The following is a 20314-nucleotide window of genomic DNA, read 5'->3' as shown; positions in this document are numbered from 1 at the left end:
TCAACAGTACTGTAATATTCAACCTTGAAAATGTCATTATGTGCACATAACTCAATGTTTCTAACTGGGGATATGTCAATGAAAAAAATCAAGCTCTTAAATGGTAAATGGACTGCATTTATATAGCGCTTTTCCATCTGCATCAGACGCTCAAAATGCTTTACAAATAATGCCTCACATTCACCTCGATGTGAGGCTGCTGCAATGGAAGGCGGCCACTACACACCGGGAGCAACTAGAGGATTAAGGACCTTGCCCAAGGGCCCTTAATGATTTTCCAGTCAGGCTGGGATTTGAACTGAGGATCCTCTGGTCTCAAGACCACTGCTTTAACCACTAGACCATCACCTCCCTCTTGCATGATTTTCTAAAATATTGGCATATAATTACACCTCTGAATGACCAGAGTGTAAACACAGAGTTTCCGCAGTATTAGATGCAACTCACTGACACCTACAACCCCTGACAAAAATGATGGAATCACCGGCCTCGGAGGATGTTCATTCAGTTGTTTAATTTTGTAGAAAAAAAGCGCATCACAGACATGACACAAAACTAAAGTCATTTCAAATGGCAACTTTCTGGCTTTAAGAAACACTATAAGAAATCAGGAAAAAAATTGTGGCAGTCAGTAACGGTTACTTTTTAGACCAAGCAGAGGGAAAAAAAATATGGAATCACTCAATTCTGAGGAAAAGATTATGGAATCATGAAAAACAAAAGAACGCTCCAACACATCACTAGTATTTTGTTGCACCACCTCTGGCTTTTAAAACAGCTTGCAGTCTCTGAGGCATGGACTTAATGAGTGACAAACAGTACTCTTCATCAATCTGGCTCCAACTTTCTCTGATTGCTGTTGCCAGATCAGCTTTGCAGGTTAGAGCCTTGTCATGGACCATTTTCTTCAACTTCCACCAAAGATTTTCAATTGGATTAAGATCCGGACTATTTGCAGGCCATGACATTGACCCTATGTGTCTTTTTGCAGGGATTGTTTTCACAGTTTTTGCTCTATGGCAAGATGCATTATCATCTTCATCATCCCCAAACATCCTTTCAATTGATGGGATAAGAAAAGTGTCCAAAATATCAACGTAAACCTGTGCATTTATTGATGATGTAATGACAGCCATCTCCCCAGTGCCTTTACCTGACATGCAGCCCCATATCATCAATAACTGTGGAAATTTACATGTTCTCTTCAGGCAGTCATCTTTATAAATCTCATTGGAACGGCACCAAACAAAAGTTCCAGCATCATCACCTTGCCCAATGCAGATTCAAGACTCATCACTGAATATGACTTGCATCCAGTCATCCACAGTCCACGATTGCTTTTCCTTAGCCAGTTTAGCCACTCCAGTTTCCTCCCATTCGTTCCTCATTTGTTTTGTTGTGCATTTTCGATTTTTGAGACATATTGCTTTAAGTTTTCTGTCTTGATGCTTTGATGTCTTCCTTGGCCTACCAGTATGTTTGCCTTTAACAACCTTCCCATGTTGTTTGTATTTGGTCCAGAGTTTAGACACAGCTGACTGTGAACAACCAACATCTTTTGCAACATTGCATGATGATTTACCCTCTTTTAAGAGTTTGATAATCATCTCCTTTGTTTCAATTGACATCTCTCGTGTTGGAGCCATGATTCATGTCAGTCCACTTGGTGCAACAGCTCTCCAAGGTGTGATCACTCCTTTTAAGATGCAAACTAACGAGCAGATCTGATTTGATGCAGGTGTTAGTTTTGGGGATGAAAATTTACAGGGTGATTCCATAATTTATTCCTCAGAATTGAGTGAGTCCATATTTTTTTTCCCTCTGCTTGGTCTAAAAAAGTAACCGTTACTGACTGCCACAATTTTTTTTCCTGATTTCTTATAGTGTTTCTTAAAGCCAGAAAGTTGCCATTTGAAATGACTTTAGTTTTGTGTCATGTCTGTGATCTGCTTTTTTTTCTACAAAATTAAACAACTGAATGAACATCCTCCGAGGCTGGTGATTTCATAATTATTGCCAGGGGTTGTAATCCTGATGAAACATGGGGCAGAACAATCACTTTCAAATTTGCCTGTGTTCAGAGTAGAGGTCTCCTGACTTCAGGCCCTGTCTGAAATCCAAGCCAGACCAGACGAAAATATCAGTGTAGCTTGTTGGACTAGTTTGAATCTTATTCTGTTACTACGAGGTCTCTAATTTGTGGGTGTTTAACTGATTTGATGAATTGCACACAGTTAGCGGTGATCATGTATGTCATAAGCAGAGGGAAAGTGCACAGCAGCTAGTGTATGTTTGTGGAACATGAACATGTACTATTACAGGGAGGAAGAGACACCAATAATAAATGAACTAAAATAACTTCATGAAAATGAGACAAATTTATATGGGGGAAAAAAACCCTGCAAACTTTTAAAAACAGATAACTAACTTTATTAGGGTGTATTTTCTAATTTTTGTTTGTAAATGTGACTTAATGGTACACAAAAGTTGTTACATTGTGCCTTCTCAAACTCACAAAATGTACGGTTCATGTTAAATATGTACACTTACTATAAACATAATTCCATAAAAATGCCCCCCCCCACCCCATATTTCATGTATAAGTTGGTTTTATATATTTGACTTCTCTATGAAGTCAACTCATTAAATTCACCAAATGGCAAACATTTACACAACATTTACCACACTGCTTCCTTGACGGTTTTCTTTCTTCCTCTTCTTTGTTTTCTAAATTACACAGGCCATGTGTAAAGGTCACTCTGCACAAGTTACATGTGCATAAACCAAAACGCCTTGTGGAAAAAAGTTTTCTGGACCAGTTCCATGATTACGTCACCCCTAAATACATCCATTTATCTCTGATATAATTACCGAGCAGCTGTCTTCAATGTGCTCTTGTTGCACAAACATTTCAAGAGCAGCAGCAGTTTTTAGCTGCACAAACAGAACTGATGACATCATACTGCACAGCACACAACTTCTCCACTCCCATATGGTTAAATAATTTTATTTTAGAATGTAAAAAACACACATTCCGCTTCATGTCTACTGACCACACAGCAGCTAAAGTCATTATATGTTTAAGAGTGAGGCTAATGCTGCAGAGATTGATTCGTGCATGATTCCTGATAAGTGGCAGGAGCATGTATTTAGTTTATGCACGTGAATCAAAGTTTTTTTTTTTTTTTTTGTGGTGTTGTCAGGTTTTTTTCCCCCCTTCAAATTTTCAGTTTCTGAATTCTTTTTCACATAATTTTCACAGAACATTGGTTATCTCAGCTATGCACAATTTGTCATTGCTCTTTGGCACTTGGTTTCTGCCTGATAACTGGAAGATAGACAAACAGGCATAAAATTGGAACTTCCATCCAATTTTGGTGGTGTAGGTAAATTTATAACAGAAAAATGAGTGAGTGAGGCACTTTTGATTGAGATACAATGTAAAATGTACACCAAATGGGCTTTTCAATATTAAATTCAAATGTCCACAAAATCCACAATTTGGATCAGATCCAGATCAAACTTGGACAGGTGATAGTGAGTGCCACTCTGCACCTTACTTTCAAATATGAGTGTGATTGGGGCATGTTTGCTTAAGATATAATGTAAAATATTCATTAAACTGGGTTTTCAATGTTAAATTGAAATGGCCATCAGATCTGGAGCAAACTTTGTCAGGGTATAAAGGATACATCCTACATATTGCTCTCAAATATGAAAGAAATCTGATCTTTTTTTGAATGAGTTATGAATTGTGAAAATTCGTTAAATGTTAAAGGACAGGGATTTTTCCAATTTAATCAGTTCTTGCCTATCAGGATATGAATCTTCTGTAAAAATGTCATAACATATGAAAAATTGTGGGTTACAGGCTGTTTGCAAACAGACAGACAAACAAAAACAGGAGCGAAATTGTTGGTGGAGGCAATTACTATGCTATCAGATACAGGAACAGAGGGACATACAGAGAGTGGTGGCAAAATAAAGTAAAAACCTGGAGTGAGCGTCACTGCAAACCAGCAAAACATTCAGAGTGACAAAACACAATGTGTCATCACGTTTCATCAAAACATATGATGGAACATTTCTATCCTGATGGGAGGGAGCTCTTCCAGTATGACAATGCCCCATCTACAGGTCACTGAATGCATATGTAAATCATATTCTTTACAGTCACCAGCTCTCAATCAAACTGAACACAGGGAGGAAATCTTGGACAGATTTATCAGCTCGCCCACCACCATCATCAAAACACTAAACGAGGCAGTGTGATTTGGAAGAATGGTGTCCCAGTAAAATTCCAGAACCTTACAGAACCAATGGAAAACTGTACTGCAGCTGTTCTGGTGGCCCCAGCAACTTTTAAAGACACTTTCGTTCCTATTTTAACGATCTATAGAACACAATATGAAGCGCACAGTGCAAGTGCTGTGTATCCAACTCTACGTTGCTATTTATATATTGTGTAATCTGAGAGCAAAGTAATGCACAGGACACAAAGGTGTTATATTTAGTGACTTATTTAGTCATAGTATTTTGGGCATAACATGAAATCTACCAATCTGTCACTACATTTAAGAGATGTGCACCAGCAACTACACCATTGCTATTTAGATGGAGGCCTCAGAAGTGAGAGGTTCCCTGCTTGCAAAGTAATAAAGTCTAAGAAGGAGCAGCACTCATCCACCACAGCTCCCTGAGGTGAAGCATTAGCACATATCATGCCCACAACTCCTCCTGTGACCACCTGATCTTCCAGATATATATTTCACCAAGCACAGACAGACCTCCCCCCACCTTTTAAACTACAAAAGTCACGTCTGGGAGCAGGTGCTTGTGACACACTTCACCACATCCATGTGGCTCACTCATGTCACACCTGAAACAATCCATTTCATCACAGATCGTGGGTGTGCAAGGTGGGTCAACAATTTTTATTTATTTTGTTTAACTTCAATAATTGTTATTAATTTCATACTGTTATCACTACAGTGTTACAGAAGCAGACTTTGCAAGGCAAAGACAGATAAAAACAGGAATCCAACAATTTGTGGGATAGCAGTGTTCATCCCATATTACCCATAGGGGAGGAACTGTTTTATCTACTCCACTGAGTAGGCCCCTGGGGTGCAACTGGCTCCATCCAGTAAAACACAATACAACAGACCTTCAAAAATCCTATTTATGAGGCTTATTTTAAAATTGATACTGTGGCTGTGATATAGCCACAAATCTACTACGTTTTTTTCCCCCCAAACAAAATATCTTCATTTCAATATTTGCAATATCATGAAATGTGTATCAGATAAACACATTTTGCACTCTGGCAATGCAAACAGGAGGAATGGAATAGTCCCATCTTACCACCTTATATGCAACAGACAGTTCTCTTATACTGGAGCAGATACAGACATTATAGAATGCAGAAGTAATGCTACACACTCCACACATACAATAGAGAAGATGCAGAGAGAGAGAAAAGGGTGTACATTTCTTGGCTTTACCACTTGCTAAAAGTTTATTGTTCGTCCAAACTGTCAAAAAAACCTCTGTGTTTTCATCTAGCTACTTCAAATGTAAGTTTCTGTTTTGGGCTTATATCACTACTTAATATATCTCGGCTACAGTATGAGCCTAGGCACTAGTTAAGAGATAAGTGCCAGTCCTGTTTATTAAGAGTTCCTCTCTTTTATCATGCTTTGAAACACATGAAGAAATTTTACAATACATTTCAAAATAGTCAAGCCAACATTATTTATTTTATTTATATTATTTTATTGATACACTTTTTTTTGTTTTTTGTTTTTTTTAAAGGTGCCATATACAGGTGCAGCTCCAAAAAAATTTGTCAGTTTCAGAAATTGAAGGCTTTATATACTCTAGACTTATTATAAACTTATCATAGCCTACAGGTCGAAAATAAATAAATGAATAACTAAAGACAAATCTCAACATGTTTGACTATTTCTTATATATATGTAAGATTTAGAATACAGAAATGGGGCACCATGGCGGCTTAGTGTTTAGCACTGTTGTCTCACAGCAAGACAATTATGGGATCACTTCCTGTCTGGTGAAGTGTGGAGTTGCAGAGATCGTGTGGCTTGACTCTGGGTGCTCTGGCTTCCTCCCACTTCCAAACAGATGCAGGTTAGGTGAACTGGTGACTCTAAATTGAACGTAGGTGTGCATGCGAGCGTGAATATGTTTGTCTGTCTAGGTGTGGTCCTGTGACAGACTGGCGTCTTGTCCAGGGTGTACCCCGTCTCACACCCCATGACTGCTGGGTTAGGCTCCAGCACCCCCCGGAAACTTGTTTGGAGTAAACTGGTATAGGGAATGAATGAAGACATACTAGGGCTGCAGCTATCGATTATTTTATTAATCGAGTATTCTATCGATTATTCTGCCGATTAATCGGTTAAAAAGTACTTCTGCGTTTTTAAACAACATCAATAGTCCAGGGCTCTCCCTAAGCAATGGCACAATGTCACGGCGCCAAAGTGTTGGCATTTTGCTGAAATGGTGATGGGATGTGGCTTTCTGTTCTGTTTTCTCCAACTTGTAAAATGTAACCATTTTTTAAGTTTTGTTTTTAATAAAGGTTGATGGACTGGGTTCCTGCGTGATTTTTTTTATCTGTCTTTCTCTGCAATTCAGCAGATGCATTTCAGCTGGAGGTTGAACATGCAAGCCTCGCAGTCAGTTTTTTTTATTATTTTATTTAAGTTACCGTGTTTGTGAATTGTGTGTTGCCAAAAAAAGCAAAAATTAAAAAGTCAAACACTTAGTATGAGTCTGAGGGAAACACAGAAGAAAGAGTGGACTTCTGCTGTTTGTCAATGTAGCCGGGGACGGACTTGTGACTCGCCTGGTCTGAGAGCCCCTCACACTGCGCAGAGAGAGACAGCAGCCGGCCACCGGGTCAATAGTCACTTCCCACGAAGAGCAGACCGTGTGTTTTTTAAAAATAGACAAACACACTGCTTCGCTTTAAATGCACACTAAGTCTATTTCAGATGATCAGCGTGGACCATCTTTCTCTTAAAAGGCTTTATTTTACTCCATGTGTCACGTTGGAAAGTGGTAGCCATCATTGCTAATTTGATTAGCTGTTATGTTCCAGTCTTCTTCTGGGTTTTTTTTTCTGCGGACGTTGCAGCGCCACACACAGGCCTAGCATATGTACTACAACGTTAAATGAAGCTTCAAGGCACAGAATTTGCCTCAAACATTTTTTTTGTAATCGAATTATTCGAGTTACTCGACTAATCATTTCAGCCCTAATACATACAGAAATGTTGAACGTCTGAAAGGTATATTAATTTGTACATTCAATACTTGTGGCTCCGTTTTGCATGAATTATTCCTTTAATGCAGCGTGGCATGGAGGTCCGGGTAGACATAATAGTGGCCTTCAGCTCGTCTATATTGTTGGGTCTGGTGTCTCGTCACCTTCTTGGCAATACTCCATAGATTCTCTGTGGGGTTCAGGTCAGGTGGGTTGGTTGGTCAATCAAGTGCATTAATACCATGGTCAGCAAACCAGTAATTAGTAGTTTTGGCATTGTGTACAGGGACCAAGTCCTGCTGGTAAAGGAAATCAGCATCTCCATAAAGCTTGTCAGCAGATAGAACCATAATGTGCTCTAACACCTCCTGGTAGATAGCTGTGTTGACTTTGGACTTGATAAAACGGTGAATCCTCCAGACTCTGGGACATTGATTCCAAAATGAAATCTCAAAATTAAATTTTCATTTGAAAATAGGACTTTGGACCACTAAACAGCGGTCCAGTTCTTTATCTCCTTAGCCCAGGTAAGATGCTGCTGTGGTTCAGGAGTGGCGAGACACTTCTTCAAAATGCCTGCACTTGGTGGCTCTTAAAGCCTGACTCCAGCCTCAGTCCACTCCTTGTGAAACTCCCCCATGTTCTTGAATTGGCTTTGTTTGACAATCTTCTCCAGGCTGTAGTCATCCGTGTTGCTTGTGCATCTTTTACTCCCACACTTTTCCCTTTCAGTCAACATTCCATGAATATGCTTTAATACAGCACTCTGTCAAGAGCCAGCCCTTTCAACAATGAATGACCTTCTGTGAATTATCCTCCTTTTGGAGGGTGTCAATGAGTGTCTTCTAGACAACTGTCAAGTCAGCAGTCTTCCCCATGATTGTGGTTGTGTGAACTGAACCAGACTGCCAGATTCAAGTTATTTATACTGCATAAATAGTGAGTAACTCAAACTTGAAATGAAATATTCTTATATTGTGACATTTTTTTTTTCTTTTGGAGTTGTTGGATGTAATGATTGAAATTTTAAAAAATGCATATAACATTTTAATTTATATGTGATCAGTCTATAATATATAACTGAGAACATAAATTTTTTACATGCACCTTTCAGCAGCCATCATGTGTTCTTCACAGACTAAGGTTAATTATGGAGTTCCACAAGGTTCTGTGCTAGGACCAATTTTATTCACTTTATACATGTTTCCCTTAGGCAGTATTATTAGACAGCATTGCTTAAATTTTCATTGTTACGCAGATGATACCCAGCTTTATCTATCCATGAAGCCAGAGGACACACACCAATTAGCTAAACTGCAGGATTGTCTTACAGACATAAAGACATGGATGACCTCTAATTTCCTGCTTTTAAACTCAGATAAAACTGAAGTTATTGTACTTGGCCCCACAAATCTTAGAAACATGGTGTCTAACTGGATCCTTACTCTGGATGGCATTACCCTGACCTCTAGTAATACTGTGAGAAATCTTGGAGTCATTTTTGATCAGGATATGTCATTCAAAGCGCATATTAAACAAATATGTAGGACTGCTTTTTTGCATTTGCGCAATATCTCTAAAATTAGAAAGGTCTTGTCTCAGAGTGATGCTGAAAAACTAATTCATGCATTTATTTCCTCTAGGCTGGACTATTGTAATTCATTATTATCAGGTTGTCCTAAAAGTTCCCTGAAAAGCCTTCACTTAATTCAAAACGCTGCAGCTAGAGTACTGACAGGGACTAGAAGGAGAGAGCATATCTCACCCATATTGGCCTCTCTTCATTGGCTTCCTGTTAATTCTAGAATAGAATTTAAAATTCTTCTTCTTACTTATAAGGTTTTGAATAATCAGGTCCCATCTTATCTTAGGGACCTCATAGTACCATATCACCCCAATAAAGCGCTTCGCTCTCAGACTGCAGGCTTACTTGTAGTTCCTAGGGTTTGTAAGAGTAGAATGGGAGGCAGAGCCTTCAGCTTTCAGGCTCCTCTCCTCTGCAACCAGCTCCCAATTCAGATCAGGGAGACAGACACCCTCTCTACTTTTAAGTTTAGGCTTAAAACTTTCCTTTTTGCTAAAGCTTATAGTTAGGGCTGGATCAGGTGACCCTGAACCATCCCTTAGTTATGCTGCTATAGACTTAGACTGCTGGGGGGTTCCCATGATGCACTGAGTGTTTCTTTCTCTTTTTGCTCTGTATGCACCACTCTGCATTTAATCATTAGTGATTGATCTCTGCTCTCTTCCCTCTTCCCTCCACAGCATGTCTTTTTCCTGGTTCTCTCCCTCAGCCCCAACCAGTCCCAGCAGAAGACTGCCCCTCCCTGAGCCTGGTTCTGCTGGAGGTTTCTTCCTGTTAAAAGGGAGTTTTTCCTTCCCACTGTCGCCAAGTGCTTGCTCACAGGGGGTCGTTTTGACCGTTGGGGTTTTTCCGTAATTATTGTATGGCCTTGCCTTACAATATAAAGCGCCTTGGGGCAGCTGTTTGTTGTGATTTGGCGCTATATAAATAAAATTGATTTGATTTTGATTTAAAAAAAAATTGTTGGCAGCAAAAAAGAAAAAAAAATTGATTCTTAGATGCATTGTAGAAGTTCTAGGATTCTGAATCGATTCACAAATTTCAAAAATCTATTTTCATAAATGTTAATTGCAGGGCTGGGAATGCGGCTGTGGCGACTGCTAACGAACAAGTTTCCTTATGTAAACTTTGTATGCAAATTTCGACTTTTACTCTGGCAATCTGTTTAGCAACTAATGTACTTTTTAATTAAGTACAACTGCTGTTACAATATCTGTGGGAGATGGCATGAACCACAGCTGCAGGTGTGGAGAGCTGCACTCCAAATAGATTATTTCCCCGAGTATCATGGCTGTCATTTACGGCTGATCACCTAAAATTGCCTCCACCACTATATTCATTTTAGTATGCATTGTCGTGCAATGTAATGGAGCACACAGTGTGCACACATCCCGCTATACAAAGTGCATTAGTGTGACATAGCAAGTTCACATGTATTGCCATGAGGTGTACATTTTATTTTCTTACTGCATTTTCTATATCATCCCAGTGTTTTCTGATTTGGGGTTATACATTTGCATGGACTGATGGAATTCCATACCTGTTCCATGTATGCCAGTAAATCAATAACTTTTTTTTACTGTATTTTTTTTTTTTTTGATAACACGTTTTACTCAATTTTAAAAGTAATTAAGTTATTTTACTAGTTACTTTATTAGTTACTTTCAGCAGCCCCCTGCCACCTCAACATGAAAATGATAACCCGTTTTGCCAATTGTCATTTTATAGTCACCCTTTCTTGACTTCAATGAACATAAATACTTGTTTTCTAAAAAATAAAATAAAGACATCTTTCTTGACCTCATATTTCACTGCTGACAGCTAGGGTTGGGTATTGAGAACTGGTTCTTTTCGGGTATCATTAAGAAATTATTCGATCCACTGACATCAATAGCCTTTTTGTTTAACGATTCCCTTATCGGTCCTTCAGAGTGGCTGTTGTTTTTGAGGGTGTTTGTCGAGAAAATGACCATTTCTCTACATTGATTACAGACCCTGCAGCAGGTCTGTAATCAACCGTTTCTGCTTTAAACCTTGAACCAATGAAGCAGTGCTACGATCCGCTGCTTCATTGGTTCTTTGCTTCGCTTCCCTTCAGAAGCGGCAACACTGCTTCTTAACCCCTCTCAAAGCCATTAAAATATGTCAATTGTGAGTCACTTTTCTGTGGATTAAAGTCACTAACTGGGACTCCTGTCTTGTGAGAAAGAAACAAGAATCATCTACTGAGTCAAGTTAGAAAGATAGAGTCCGCTCTGAATTAATAACTTCAAAGCGAATCGCTGTTTAAATGAAATGACACATCTTTCCAAACATTGTAATACAAACAATAAACTGCAATCAATCAAAATGTTTTTTTCCTCCCAAAATGAGACCTCCTGCGCTGATGTTCAGCAGCCCAAGACTGTATGGCTGCAGACCTGCAGACTCTAGCAGCTGCTTGAGTTCAGCTCAGATGTATGGAGAGACGTTCATGTCATTAATGTCTGAAAGGAAATACTTTTGACAAAAACTACCGATTGTTTATTTCTATTTATGTATACCAATATACTTAAAAATGTAATCAAAGGATATCTACTTGGACTTTGTATGAGCAGATGGTCAATATTAGTCTTGGTTCAGGGGTTAAAATGTGAATAGGATGCATCTAATAACCATATGATCACATGTAAGAACCATATTTAACTGTTTAGCATTTCTTTTAAATCACCCAAACAATGTGCCAGCAAAAAAAACAAACAAAAAAAAACAAATGAGTGTTTTGAGTGATTCAGCCCAGGAGTTAAATATAACTGTATTCCTGTCAACACAAATGGACAGAGACGCATGTTCAGAGTGCTTACATAAGCATCCCGGAACAAACACGCACGTCCACGCAAATCACAATAGCACAGACACAGACACAGACACACATAAAGAGTTGCATCACAGGCTCATAAAGTGCAGTACAGACATGGGAGAAGTGCAGGCTACAGGATCATGAGAAAGAGGGTGTTTAAGACCCAGGAGACAGGAATTGTGCTGTCTCTCTTTCTCTCTCTCTCTCATACGGGCAGACCTTATACCCTTACATAGTTACACCACTGCACACACACCTAACGAACACACCATAGCCATGTGACACATAGTCTATGCTTGGACGACAATGCATATAGCCAATTACACGCAAATACACTCCCTGCCCTTCTCCTTACAATCAAAAGAAAAACCCACACATAAAAACTGAAGAAAAACTGCCCCCCCCCCACCCCCCCGTTGTTATGCTAATTTTGCAAGTGAACATGAGCAGGCCACTAAGTCCCTGGGGAAAAAGCAGAGTCGGCTGCCTCCTCTCTCCTTCCCGATCTTCCATCTCTCCCTCTCTCTTAACCACTCTCATCCATCTCCCTCACTCATCTTCTCCCACTTTTCTCCTCTCTGTGACCCATTACACTTATTTTCGTGGCACACACACACACACACAGACACACACACGTACCTTGCTTGTACCCCAACCCTGTGTACCGTTTCTCCCCATCACAACCTCTACTCCCATCTCTCCCTCACCCCTCGGTAGGGTGTCAGCAGCTTGCAGAAGCTGTTGCTATGGAGACAGGTCCTATCTGCACTCTGTCCCCCTGGCATCCCCGCTCCAGGAGGGAGGGAGAGACACACACAGGCACGCACGCACAAACACAGAAAGTGAGGGCAAAGACAGAAGAGGAAAGAATGAAAACAAGGAAGAAAATGAGATTGTTCATAATTGCTTGGTCACAAAAATTGAAAATCAGCTATCTTAATGTGCATTCTCTAGTTTGTGGAATGAATGAGTGCAGAGTGAAAACATGCAGAGTGCACACTTGCCACTAGCAAGCCTAAGGTAGGTTTAGTGTGCAGACTTTATTAAAACCAACTGGCCCGAGGAAATATGAAACGATCCAACAGTGCTTTTTTTAGTTTTTGTAGTAACACCAACAGTATTGCCGACATGTACCTTTCTATTTCAATCCGGCACTCAGAAGTAAGAGGCTGTCACAAAAACCCTCTGACAGGCCTGCCTCTTTGAATCACAATAACTTGATTTGCCAAACAGCGTGAATCTATAGGAATGTCTTTTTGAGACTGGCGCAAGTAAACAATGACTGCTTAAGCAGCTGGAGGAGACTTGCCTTTATTCAAGGAAAGAGTGCAATCCACAGCAGACTTTAGTGCTCTCCTAGTTAGTTGATAAAATAGTTTGTTTTTTTTTTTTTTTTTTTTTTACATGAGCTGCTTTCCTTATTTTCAATTTATATGCAAGAAAAAGTCCCCAAATGAAAGAGTGTGCTAAGAAAGCACTGAGTGGCAGCACAACTTGGAAAGGCATTAATGTCTGCCGTACAGCAGAAAGAAGAATGTTTCTTTCATTGAAGCAGTTGGAAAGTTCAACAAAAACCCAAAGGACAGATTTTTAAATGCCTGGGAATATTCACACTATTTAAACTGCAAACTATATTTTAATGGCCTTCCTGTGTAGCACTACACAAACACCACATCAAACCATCCTGAAGCTTCTTCTATACATAAAGTATGAGGCAAGTTTCCCTCCAACACTGGCCATCAATAAGAGAATCTTTCTGACAGGCGTGTAACTGTGTCACAATCACATTAGATAAAACCTCCTCTGGTCTAATGATTTTACTGAAATTATGTACAGTGTTATCACAAATGACTGTGCTGAAAATACCCCAAATTTGGTTGTTCATATACACAGATCTTCCTTTAAAAAATATATATTATTTTTGCCACTACATTAATAGCTAATTACACCAATTTCTAATAAGGAAATGTAATTGAAAAAACAAGACAACGTTGAACATCATCATCATGCTAGTCTGCATTTCCAGGATCAAAGGTAAGTGTACCACAAATGAACAAAATCAGAAGTAAACAAAAAACAAACAAACAAAAAAACAAAAACCTGTCAGCGCAATTTAGAAAAACTGATTATTCTGTTTTGAGTAACCCTACTACTTTCACTTGCACACAATTGTGGGTAATGAAAATATATGATTTCTTTTTGGTGGTTTAATCCAGTCTATAAGAAAATCAGATTGTACAAAATTCAGTGTTTTATAATAATTACATTCTTGACTGATGACTGGTAACTGTCTTTATGTTGCCATGTTCCAAGAAGTATACGTATAAAGAAAGCACTTATATATGTTTTTTTCCCCCTTTGGTTTTATTGTTGTTGTTGTTGCTGTTGTGATTTACAATAATGCCATAACTGAGAAATGTCTTAAGTGAAAGTGGGGGGAAAAACGGTCACATTTGTTTTTTTGTTAGATTAGAATATTTGCACATTTCAAATCTAAATTTGCATTGATAAATGATGAAGAACATAAGAGATGCACAGCCATTCTCAGCGGGATACGGAATCGGGCTACTAATATGTAGACCTGAGATTGATTTCTGCTTTTGCTACCTGTCTGTGTCCTTGGGTAAAGCACTTAATCTGCATTGTCTCAGTTCAGACAGCTATAAATGGGTACCAGCCTAAACTGGGAATGTAATCTGCATCAGACTGGTGGCCCATTCATGGAGAGTTGTAGACTTTCACTGACTTCACACTGCAGAATCTGGACATAAGCCAGGCTTCAGGGCCTAAATAATAGGATTTACTGGACCAAAATGTGACAATCTCAAATAACACTGGCATTATCCACCCTCTCACCTTTAAATATTATATTACTCAGTTATCCACACACCACATCACTCAAACTGTTCAATTCAAAGCTGCTTATTTGTGTATTTGTGATTATAAGTCTGAGTGTAATGAACAATTACCTTGAAGCAAATAAAACGTTTTTATGATTACATGGATTTATTTGCTTATTTTTGTAACAGTCAGCCATCAAATAACATAAGGAAAATTAATGTTTTCGAATACAGAATGGAGCATAAATATATACCATTTTGTTTAAATACCAGTGATGGAACAACAACTAAAGGCCTGAAACAGTTGATTTTTTTTTGTTTTGGTTTTATTGTCTGTCTGTGAACATGCTCGGTTATGTGACGTGGTTGTGCGCAAAAAAGGACAAGGTGCACACCTGCAAGTGTCTGACTGAACTTCAATTTGCGCTTACGGCTGCCAACACATGCAAAATCGTTATTTACATAGTTATCTATGTCATGTTACCACCTGCTGTCATGTGCACAATTATTCTTCATAGATCACCTGCAAAACATTTTCCAACCCAATGCGCAAAAGTCTGGAAAGCCTATGCAATTTAGTGTTTGTTATATGGGATCTTAGTAAATCAGATCCTGAATGTATAATTACTGAAGCAGGAAACACTCACTTTGAAGAAACTGGAAATAGAGAGTATTGGCAGTTTTGTGTTAATCAGTTATTGATGATGAATCTGTTGGATAATTCATTCATTCATTACCAAAACAGCTTTTAATTAACCACTTGCCAACTAATGCACTGAACATTCAGTGTAGCACAAATTACATTTGGCAGCTAGTTAATATTGTAACATATTGACAAGTTCAAAGTTCAGCTTTTGCCACACACACACACACACACACACACACACACACACACACACACACACACACACACACACACACACACACACACACACACACACACACACACACACACACACACACGAGCGCCCTGTCAGATCAATGCAGCGCGTGCCTCTCCAGCCGTGTGTTGTCACATCCTGGTGGGCAGAACATCTTAGCACCACATGAGTCTCTACCCTCACGTGGTTTCAAACTGGGTGAATGCTTTTACAGTGACTGGAGTGTGCTGGGAGGAGGGGAGTAGAAGTGATGACATTTTGCTATAGTTATTTCCTCCACATGATTAAGTTGGTCTCGATTTTGTTTTTCATTGGTAGGAAGCAAGTTCAGTTGTAGCTGCAGGCAGAAATGTTGCAGGTATTCAACATAAAATTATAACAACGGCAAACAATCAGCTCAAACGTCTGGGTAAGAAAACTCCATGTTGTGGGAGAACATTTTATTAATTACACTGTTGTGACATCATGTGAGAATGTTTTGTGTGTCTTTTTCCTTCTACGCAAGGTCTCAGAACGCTGATGAATAATCAATGTCAGAACAATGATCTGACTGGCTGATACAGTTCGGTATGTAGATGCATCGATTCCTCCCTCTCCATTTGCCTCCCTCTGTCTCAACCATAGGACCTACCGGGCAGATCAATAGTGCTCAACACATTATTGACCTCCGCCTGATACCTTTCACAGGGATAAAGAGAGAGACATAAACAGCAGACAGAGGAAGGGGAGCTGTAGGAAGAAACAATGAGTCTGTATTTATGTGTGTCCCTGTCTGGAGAGGGTACTAATCTACCTACATTCTGGTTCACACTGATATGTACCTCATCACTGTCTCCTTGACCCACTGTCCTTAGCATACAGAGCCAGCAGGGACTGAGAAAGGGGGAGGTGAAGAAGTGAGGATGGAAGAGGCTGTGCAGGAAAAAAAAAAGAGCTGACTGTGGTGATCTAGTTAATTTATCAGCCCAGTCAAAACAGTGTGCTTTGCTCTGGATCAACAGGATACGGCTGCTACTTTCTCTGTCAAGTCTGACAAACAAATTTACATACACATGCACGTGCACACACACAACAAAAAAGCTGCTCCCAAAGTAGCAGTACTGAAGGACACCAACAGAATGGATGACTGCGCTAATACATGATGCAGACACAACATTCACTTAGGCAACACTCATGAGAGAAGACAGCTCGGCCAAAGAAAGAAACATAAGGGAGAACGAGAACAAATGTAAACCAGATTATGGGGCTCCTCAGACTAATGGTTCAACAGCAAAATCAGTTCAGTGTAGATTTTCTGCATTCCATGCTTTGAGGTCAGTTAACAAGACATACATGAAGTAAACCCAGGCACTTCGTTGTCTGATAATCAGCAAGGTTCAAGAGCACTTTTGACAGTTTTGAGAAAAATACAATTATAAACCTGAATCCAACAGCCATTATTCTGTGGGATTTATTGCAAGTCACTTGAAGAGTGACTTACATTTTCTTAAGAGAACAAACACATAGGTGTCCCTCAGCTTTTTTTTTTTTTTTTTTTTTTTTTTTTTGCACTGTAGGACAGCTGGAACAGAAAAGGATGGGTAGATTAAGTTAAGGCTAACTGTATAATCAGTTGTTTTGTTTTATTTAAATGTATTGAGGTAAAAGTGCAAATTTAGTTCTTGTGAAATTTTCACCAGTTTAGTATTGACAAAAAGAAGTTTACTGTGGCTAGGGTTGCAACTATCGAACATTTTTGGAATAGCATATTCGATCATTTATTTTAACTGGATAAAAAGTAATTTTGCATTTTTAAGCAACATTATCAATAGTGTCAAGTCTCTCTCCAAGCAGTGGCACAAAGTCACTGTGCCACCATGCAGATTTTCAAATTTATGGTGTTCCTTGCCCGTTTTCCAGGGTTTTTTATTTTTCACTTTGTTATGAGTTTCAGAGCTTTCCTGGGCCATAAGCGCTGGCTGTCAGTGAAATCCTCAGACAGCAGACAGACTGCATGTGAACATAAACACAGCCTGTGAAAAAACAGCTGTGAAGTCCAGCTTTTCCGCAAAAACCACATTGATAAATCTGCTGTGCACCCTGTTGATGAAAACTCTGAATCTGAATAATGGCATTTTTTAAAATAGTTTAAAATTGATTCAGTTAAAGTGCACATCCTTTTATTTCGTGTGTCAGCTGGATAGCAGCCAGTGGACCAAATAACACGACGTGTGTAATCAAAAACACATGAACACACTGCTTCACTTCAAATATGCAGTAAGTCTATTTCAGGTGATGAGTGCAAACCCTCTTTCTCTTAAAATACTTCATTTTACTCAAGGTGCCGCTTTGGGAAGTTGTAGCTTCTGCTGCTACACTGATTAGCTCCTCACATGGTTATCCGCATGCTCCATGTCTCCCTCTCAGTTTTTTTGTGGGAGCATTACAGCACCATATACAGGTCTGGCGTATATACTACAGTGTTAAACAAAGCCTCGAGGCAAAGAATATGCCTTCAACATTTTCTTGTAATTGAATTATTTGAGTTATCTGATTAATCATATCATATCATATATATATATATATATATATATATATATATATAGAGATAGATAGATAGATAGATAGATAGATAGATAGATAGATAGATAGAGAGAGAGAGAGAGAGAGAGAGAGAGAGAGAGAACTGGTTCTCGCAGAAACCGGTTTTCAATTCCCAATCCCTACTGACATGACCGTACCCTTCTTAGGTCAACTGCCCGGTTGCATTTTTAAGCATTTTAAACATAGTACTGAATGCCCTGTAATGTATTGTTTATGCATTATTTATTTTATTTAGGTCTGTTTGCCTGTATGGTCTCTACAGTAGCAACGCTTTCATTAACAATGAAGATTGGCAGGTTGAAAATTGGAAGGCTTCAAAACATTCTTGTCCATTCAGTATAATTTATGAAGACTGTCCTGGAATAATGATCAATTTACCTCTCATAATAAATCCAAACTTTAGGGATTAAGCAGGGCCCATGCTTGACCATGCATTCTGGCTGCCAATTTTTGATCATATGACCTACATGCTGTCATTTTGCAGCTTAGCAGGCCACAGAGTGTTGTGATGGCAATGTGAAATTGGAATTCTGAATACAGACCTTTGTAAAACTGACCATGACTTCGAAGAACTCAAAAATAATATTTCTCAGTATAATCTCAAATGGAGCAATTGGAGTATTTACAGCACATTAATGCATCAACTTGTTCAACCTTTACACACTTCTCAGTTTTCCTAGTTTTGACTGGAGCTTAGGAGCTATTGATAATCTTTCTTTTCAAATTCTTGGCCACCTTAAAATCCTTCTAACTTTGTTTTATTTCAAGATTAATTTCTGATTACTGTACATTTTTAAGATAAAAAACTTTTCTTACATTAGAAAACTTGTAATTAAAATAGTTTTAATAACAATAAAAAAAGACTGTTCAGAAATCTTTGATGTTCATCTGTAAATTAAACCCATAATTTATCTGTTGTTGAGATAATTTCTTGATCAACATTATAATGAACATTTGGCATTTATTTTTAGACAAATAAAATAGCATGAAAAGTAATGTGTACATTAAATAAAAAGAAATATGAAGCTGCATTGTGCCATTTTCTTTTGATTACTTGATCATTTAAAAAATTAAAATAAAAAAAAATCGAAGTTATTTAAAGTTGAGACTTTTCTTGTAGTTATAGCAGTGCTTTGAGCATCTGGTAGATGGAAAAGCACTATAAGAATGCATCCTTCTTCTTTCTCTAGTTGTGACATCAGTCATGACAATTAGTCAAAACTCTTGACAGCACATCATCCAGAGCATTTCAACCAAGCAATCATGTACAACATTACCAGGTATCCTGCCTCTTAAGATAGATGGTGTGACTGTACAGTCCCAGTCAGAATTACAGTATTATTCTGTCATTATCATTATTATTATCATTGTTATCCATGTACAGAAATCAAAATATTTGCATAAATGAATGTAAATCATTCCTGTTGGCTTTGTCAAACCAGGACCTTCAGCATGCACTGGAGCGGTTTGCAGCCGAGTGTGAAGGCCATGGTTCTCGGCCAGAAAAAGGTGCCTTTCCCTCTTCAGGTCAGTGGGGTGTCCTTGCCTCAGGTGGAGGAGTTTAAGTATCTCGGGGTCTTGTTCACGAGTGAGGGACAGATGGAGTGTGAGATCGAAAGACGGATCGGTGCAGCCTCTGCAGTGATGCGGTCGCTGTATCGGACCGTCGTGGTGAAGAGAGAGCTGAGCAGGGGGGGCAAAGCTCTCGATTTACCGACTGATCTACGTTCCTACCCTCACCTATGGTCATGAGATTTGGCTCATGACCGAAAGAACAAGATCACGAGTCCAAGCGGCCGAGATGAGTTTCCTCCGCAGGGTGGCTGGGCGCTCCCTTAGAGATAGGGTGAGGAGCTCTGTCACTCGGGAGGAGCTTGGAGTCGAGCCGCTGCTCCTCCACGTCGAAAGGAGCCAGCTGAGGTGGCTCGGGCATCTTTTCTGGATGCCCCTTGGACGCCTCGATGGAGAGGCGTTCCGGGCACGTCCCATCGGGAGGAGACCCCAGGGAAGACCCAGATCACGCCGATGAACATAATACTGGCTGTGCTCATGCATCGGCCCACCACTGCTTCAGACAGAATTTCATGCAAAATGCTCAGAGCATTCGGATGCACAAGTACATTATTATTATTATTATTATTATTAATAGTAGTAGCAGTATATGCAAAAATACCTTTAAAATACCATCAAAAGTGGATTTTCACTCTAAGGGCATTGGGGGACCAATCACAACCCTCACCCTGCTGCCTATGCCCATGTCACAGACTGTGAGTCTGTCAGCAGGAAGAAAACCCA

General features: G+C 39.2%; 1 protein-coding gene across 3 annotated transcripts in view; it reads right to left on the bottom strand.

The window, feature by feature from the left end:
* The window catches only part of zgc:110158 (uncharacterized protein LOC553590 homolog), a 133250-nt gene that overhangs the window by 29666 nt on the left and 83270 nt on the right, over positions 1–20314 (bottom strand). The window lies entirely within an intron of this gene.

Source organism: Thalassophryne amazonica, chromosome 19 (genome assembly GCF_902500255.1).
Source record: "Thalassophryne amazonica chromosome 19, fThaAma1.1, whole genome shotgun sequence".
Classification (NCBI taxonomy): Eukaryota; Metazoa; Chordata; class Actinopteri; order Batrachoidiformes; family Batrachoididae; genus Thalassophryne; species Thalassophryne amazonica.
Note: the sequence above shows the minus strand (reverse complement) of the source record. Positions and strands in the feature narration are given on the sequence as shown.